The sequence below is a fragment of the Cryptomeria japonica genome, chromosome 7 (assembly GCF_030272615.1).
Source record: "Cryptomeria japonica chromosome 7, Sugi_1.0, whole genome shotgun sequence".
Classification (NCBI taxonomy): Eukaryota; Viridiplantae; Streptophyta; class Pinopsida; order Cupressales; family Cupressaceae; genus Cryptomeria; species Cryptomeria japonica.
The window spans coordinates 533,576,927-533,584,721 of record NC_081411.1 but is presented as its reverse complement, the minus strand read 5'-3'; positions in this window follow the sequence as shown (position 1 = coordinate 533,584,721).

Here is a 7,795-nt window from a genome sequence, read left to right as displayed (position 1 = left end):
ACCGGAATGCTTATCTAGCCACCCAGAAGCTTCAGGGAGAGTTTCGCACCATTTCGTGCTTAAATGAAAACTTACTATAAATAGTAACCTCGCATAAATGCAAGGTTGAGACACCATTTTTCCCAACAAATCTCCCACTTGTCGAGCACCTTGCAAGAGCGGAAGGGAATGTCAACACAATGAATCAATTGCTAGGGGCCATAAGGCCCATAGACTCTAAACACCATCTGAACTTCTCTGTGCTCACAGCCTTAGTTAAAGCATCTGCAACATTCATCAAAGTTTCCACCTTAACCAGCTTCACCCTACCATCTTCGACCATATCTCTAACAAAATGATACTGAACATCAATATGTTTGGTCCGGGCATGAAATGTTGGGTTCTTAGCTAGGCTAATTGCACTCTGACTATCACAGTAAACTGTCACTGTACCTTGTTTTATTCCAATATCCGAACATAGTCTCTTAAGCCAAATGGCCTCTTTACAAGCATGAGTAGCTGCCATATACTCTGCTTCTGTAGTGGATAAAGCAACCATAGCCTGTCGCTTACTCATCCAACTAATTGCACCACCAAACAAAGTAAACACATAAGCACTGGTGGATCTTCTGCTATCAATATCACCTGCCCAATCTGAATCCACATAACCATGGATATCAAGGGAAGTCATGTCTCCAACTGAATTACCATGATAACACAAAGAATACTCTGAAGTACCCTTCAAATATCTCAAAACTCTTTTGACTGCATCCCAATGAACTCTACCAGGATTAGACATATATCTAGAAATTACTCCCACTGCTTGGGCAATGTCTGGTCTAGTACAGACCATAGCATACATCAAGCTTCCAACCGCACTCTGGTAAGGCACTCTGCTCATGTCTTCCATCTCCAATGGGGATGTAGGACAATCTGAAACAGATAGTTTCATTCCAACTGTAGAAGGAACACTCAATGGTCTACAATTCTGCATGTTGAACCTCTGTAACACTGAATTCACATACTTACTCTAGCCTAGCCATAGCTTTCTGTTCACCCTATCTCTTCTAATTTCCATCCCAAGAATGTGCTTTGCTGCACCAAGATCTTTCATTTCAAATTTAGCAGCGAGCTGAGACTTCAGTTCTGAAATCATACATTTCCCTTTACCAATGAATAACATATCATCAACATACAATGCAATGAATAAGAAATGATCACCATCAGATTTATAATAAACATAGTGATCTGATTTAGAACGTTCAAATCCCAAACTCAACACATATGTATCAAATTTTTGGTACCACATCCTAGGACTTTGTTTGAGACCATACAAAGATTTCTTCAATTTACAGACCAAATTACTTTTGCCTTTCACCACATGGTGCTCTGGCTGTGTCATATAAATATCTTCTTCCAAATCACCATGAAGGAAAGCGGTTTTCACATCCATTTGCTCAACCTCTAAATCATAAGCAGTAGCAATAGAAAGCAAAAATCTAATGGACGTCATTTTTGCAACAGGAGAAAATATCTCACCGTAATCAACACCCTCAACCTGAGAGTAGCCTTTTGCAACCAACCTTGCTTTATACTTCTCAATGCTTCCATCTGAACCAATCTTTTTCTTGAACACCCATTTACAACCAACAGATTTTCGTCCTTTAGGCAATGGTACAAGATCCCATGTATCATTATTTTTCAAAGCTACCATTTCTTCCTCCATAGCAATCTTCCAGGATTCTGCATCATTCATACCTAATGCCTCTTCTACAGATTTTGGTTCATCCACACTAGTATTCAGAGCAAAAATACATCTCCAATCATTAGGTGAATACCTTTCAGGTGGTTGTCTATGTCTTGTAGACCTTCGAACAAGATGAGTTGGAGGTTCTTCCTCCTCTTCTGAAGATTCAGAGCTAGACGAGCTCTCCTCAACTTCTTGCCTATCTAGGGGTCTCGATTCAACTCTTTCAGGTGTAGAAGGAAGTTGAATCACATCTTCTTTTTTAGTCTGTTCTGGCTGCAATGTAACAGAAGGAGACTTAATTTCTCTAAAAATAACACTTCTACTATGAATTACCTTTTGTGCAACAGGGTCCCAAAGCTTGTATCCTTTCACACCATAACTATACCCGATGAAGATACATTTCACAGCCTTGTTCTCCAACTTTGTTCGCTTCTCCTTTGGCACATGTGCATATGCCTCGCAACCAAAAACTCTAAGATGTCTCAATGAAGGCTTGTGATCTGACCATGCTTCCATAGGCATTTTATCAACAAGAGCTGATGTAGGAGACCTGTTAATCAGGTAGCAAGCAGTGGCAACAGCTTCAGCCCAAAACTTTTGTTCGATACCAGCACCACTCAACATACTCCTAGCCTTCTCCATCGGTGTCCTGTTCATTCTTTCTGCAACTCCATTCTGCTGTGGAGAATACGGAGCTGTCTTCTGCCTATTAATTCCACAGTCTTTATAGAATCTATCAAAATCATTAGAGCAAAACTCACCGCCATTATCAGTTCTCAAACATTTTATTTTCTTTCTAGTCTGCAACTCAACCATTGCTTTAAATTCTTTAAAACGACTAAAAACTTCAGATTTACTCTTTAGAAAATAAACCCATGTCCTTCTACTAAAATCATCAATAAATGAAACATAATATGTGGATTTTCCAATCGAAGAGACATCTACTAGACCAAACACATCAGAATGGATAAGATCCAAAACACCACAAGTTTTATGAGAACTCGAGTAAAACTGAACGCGGTTTTGTTTTCCATAAATGCAATGCTCACAGAAATCAAAGTCAAGGTTATAGTCATTCAAACCTTCAACAAGGTTTTTATTTTTCAAGGTCCTTAGACCCTTTTCTCCAATGTGGCCAAGTCTCTGGTGCCATAACATAGTCTTCTTTGCAGGTAACTTTGCTTCAGATGAAAGAGCACCCTTAGGTACCCAAAAACCATTTCCATCTGCTGAAGGTGAAACCTTCAAATCTTCCAGTGAAGTATCCGCAGATTTGCTTTTTACAGAAGTGCTATTACATTCAACAGTGTATGCTTCAAGCTTATACAAAGTGCCAAACCTGACACCTCTAGCAACTACCATAGCACCCTTAATCATCTTACATCCTGCTTCAGAAAAGACTACCTGCACACCCGCATCTATCAGTTTGCTCACAGATAACAAGTTTCATTTTAATCCAAGGATATGCAGCACACCATTAATCCTTTTTATTCTACCATTAGAAAACCTGATTCTAACTTTACCTCGACCAACAATGTCTAGATGTGAATCATCACCCAAGTACACCTTACCTCCATTAAATCCTTCATATTCAGAAAACCAATCTCTATTGGAAGTCATATGAAAAGATGCACCTGAGTCAATTAGCCAGGCATCATTACCTGCATGAGTCGCCAAAGCCGCAATAAATGCATCGCCATCTTCCTTGTCGGACTCAGAATCAGAATCAAACTTTTTCTTTTTCTTCTTCTTCTTTTCTTCTTTGCAGTCCTTATGGATGTGACCCGGTTTACCGCAGTTCCAGTAAATGACTTTGGACTTTCCAGGAGATTTCGATCTCCCTTTGGATTTGGACTTGTCGCGCTTCTCATTCTTCTTGCCTTTCTCCTTAGGTCTTCCACGAACGGTTAGGGCTTCCTTTGAACTGATGGATACCTTCCTTTGCGTCTCTTCACCGAGTAGGGCACCCACCACATCTTCAGATTTCAAAACAACAGAAGTACTACCGATAGCCATAACAAGAGAATCTCACGAATCAGGCAAAGAACAAAGCAAGATCTGACATTTCTCCTTCTCGTCCATCTTAACACCGACGGATACTAATTGAGCCACCAACATATTGAATGCTTCCAGGTGGTCTGCAATTCGTCCACCCTCTTCCATCTTCAAGGAATACAATTTCTTTCTTAAGAAAATTTGATTTAATAAAGATTTCACTTGATACATCTCACCAAGCTTAGTCCATAGCTTCTTTGCAGAGTTCTCTTCATGGACATTGATTAGAACAGAGTCTGCCAGGCACAGTCTGATTAGACCCTTGGCTTTTCGGTCCATAACATCATACTGAGCTGCCGCAGTAGGATCTAAGGGCCTTTGGACATTCGCATCAACAACATCCCAAAGATCTTGATCTATTAGCAGATCTTCCATCTTCAGCTTCCACATATCAAAATTACTTCCATTAAATTTCTCCACCTCTATTCTCCCTGACAAACTCGCCATATGAATATTCCTGCAACAAGATCAAAAAGTGTCTTCTGCACAAGCTCCCACTCAAATCTGGATTAGTTCAAAAAACCCAACTGCCCACAATTGAAACCAAAGGTGATCAGGCTCTGATACCACTTGTAAGGAAGTTAAGTAGCGGAAACAACTTCCTACACTAACCTTGAGAGGAGGGTAATGCAAAATTTTTTCAAATCGTTACAACAGTTACAGAAAATAGAAATAGATATAATAGCATTCATACCACAACACAGTGATTTACGTGGGGGAAACCCTTTCGGGAGAAAAACCCCACACTCCAAAAGCAGCTCAATATTTTATTCAGCAATCAAAAACAGATTACAACATACTTGCAGAGCAAGCTCTTCGCAGGAGTACCATTAATTAGAGACTCAGAGGCAACTCAATAGCCATAAGACTCTTACACACAACCTCTATCTCACACACCTCATAAATAGGAGATACAATACAGGAAACCATCAAACGGTATTACAAAACCATGGGCTAAAACCACCCAATAAGGTGTAGCCAACCTTATCTCCCTTCTAGATGCCCTATGACATGTTAAAGCACACATCAACACGTGTCGCTCCCTTTTACAGCTCAGTTATGTATCCGATACAAATTATTTTTCCTATTTCAGGAGTACAAACTTCCGGAGGCCATAACTTGAGAACCGAGTGTCCGATTGACGAACCGTTTGAAGCGCCGGAAAGCTTGCGAAGTGCTCTATCACCTCATAACTTGCTGCGCTGGTTACGGCCACTTTTCAGGGCGTTTTGGAGCCTCTAAAGCCTCCAAAATTAAGTTTAAACATTTTATCGCACCCCTCCAAGATGAAAACTTTAATATCTTCAAGACTAGCTATGACCTTGCGACGCAACTTTACCGGAATGCTTATCTAGCCAACCAGAAGCTTCAGAGAGAGTTTCGCACCATTTCGTGCTCAAATGAAAACTTACTATAAATAGTAACCTCACATAAATGCAAGGTTGAGACACCATTTTTCCCAACATGCATGACCTCTTCTAAAGCTTCAAGTCTCTTCCAACACCTATTGATTTCATGTCCCACCTTGCCACAAAAATTGCAAGGCTCACTAGATTTCTTCTCTGTCTTGGATTGAGTCTTGGATTGTGAATCTCACTTGTATGCACAACAAGTGCATGAGCTTTAGAATCTTTTAAAGTACCCATCTTTATGAGCTTATCCTTCTCATGTATCAGACACTCAATGAGAGCATCGAGAGTGGGCATCTTCCAACTTGCTCCTGTTGTAGGTCTAACTGTGTGAAAAGAAGAGACAAATACAACATAATTTGGACCCAATTTTGACAAAATAGCAAGAATTAATTTGTTTTCTTCCTTGGATTTGTCAATTCCACATTCTTTTGGCTAGAGTAATAAGGCCTTGAACCTTGTGAACAAGTCTTGAATGTTTTCAATACTTCTTGGATCTAATGAGCTAAGCTCATTTTCTAGAATGTGACCCTGCATCTCATCTTGCTTCCCAAAAAGAGTCTTCAACTTAGTCCAAACCTCATTTGGATTTTTGCATTCTTCAACATGAAACAACAATTCTGGAGACATGGATAAGCATAATAGACCACAAGCCTCATCCATCCTATTGAAATATTTAGATTTTTCAACTGCAAAATTAGGCTCAACCTTTGTTACCATAACTATTTGATACAAGCCTCTACTTCTAAGTTGAAGTAGAATCTTTGGCTTCTATTCGAAATAGTTCTATGGCATGAGAAGAGCATAGGCTGGAAATTCCATTCTTTGCAATAGATCTGATCTTCAATACCTACAAAAATAAAAATTTATGTTTCTCCTTCACAACTACTAGGCTCTGATACCATGTTAAATTTTATGCATAGCATAATACAGACCTAGCTGAAAGAAGAAACAAAACTTAGAAAATGGAGCAAAGAACAAAAGAAATGAACAAAGCAAAAAAATGAATCTACATATGAATGAAAACTAAATTAATTCATTGTGTCTTTACATTATGTGGAATGCATGATTTATACAAAGCTTACAGAGGGAACAAAGATAGATCTGAAGAAATGAAGGCAGATCTGAGGAAATGAAGGCATAACAACCGCATTGATCTAAGCTAGTGGTGAAAGAGGTAGAGTAAACAATTGTTGCTTAGTTAGACTTACATAAAGTCATGCAATTATGAGTTATTTTCCCAAATCACAGAGAAGACTGCAGAAGTAACTAGATGCTACCACTAACAATTGCATGATACACAATTCTAACAGTTTGTTCCCCATAAAATATCTGTAAAGAAAGGACCCATCTTTGGATTTTGTCACGTGATGATATAAATTTCTTATAAATCTTTTATATTATTGAATTATTGAAGAAATGGTTCATGTTTTTAATTTAATATATTTTTCTTATCAATTTAATATTTAAATTTAATATTTTGAATATATAATTATTAATATAATTTGATTATTTTAATGTATTTGTTTCAATCTAAGAGTCGATTTATTATTGAACCATGTCACACTATTCTATCTAGAACTCTATCATTTTAGCGACCAACAGTTATATCTCATAACATAAGTGATCATAGTCATGACCTTATCCTCTAAATAGGAGCACTTGTGAGACCTCATTTATCACATTCAAAATTCAAAACTTTTTATAAGATTTACCCATTATTTGATAGCATGAGAAATTCAAAAAGTGGTTGTTGTCTCTAATTCTAACATTGCAACTTGTATTATGTTTTCCACTCCTTTTCCATATATCAACCTATAAGTATGGCTTTAGTGTTGAGTTAATTGAAAGTTCAAGTTATAGTCAACGAACTACATAGGCTCTCAAAACATTGGGAGAGTGCTTTACTAAAAATATATGCCCCAACCATTTTGATTAGCCTATCCAGACTACAAGTAGTCCTAAGGATGACATAGAAGTTGAGTTCAACATCTAAGAAACACTAGAGATCTATCTAGGGAAAATGTCTATAGTTAACTAAAATTTTATTAACTTATTTTAAATCTTTCTTGATAAATGGTTGGTTGGTGCATAATTACATGATAAATTTTAGAGCATCCAATAATTGGATGTCACTAAATATCATGAACTAGCTAAGCCTATAGGTCTCTAAGTCATGAAATATTTTATGCCATGGATTGTCAAGATGTGTATGTGATTGGGATAGTGCAAGATATTGAAGTACAACTTGTTGTATTGACACATTAGTATTTATAATGGATATTATCATAGTTGATTATCTAACGAAATAAGGTATCATGTTGGAGAGAAAATGGGTTTCTTGACTTAGTCATAGCATTAAAATAGATCCATCATATTCTACCATACTATTATAAGGAAAAGAAGTCTAATTGCATAATGAGATGAAAATGATTCACATCATGGATAATTTGGATGAGTAAAAGAATGAGGTGTGTTATATAGATGCAAAGCCTATTTATTTTGTGAGATATTGTGATGATGGTACTAGTAATCATGTTCATCTTGATTTATCCCCTCAAGATCAAAATTTTGAAGATAGTGGCAAATGTAATATGAACTT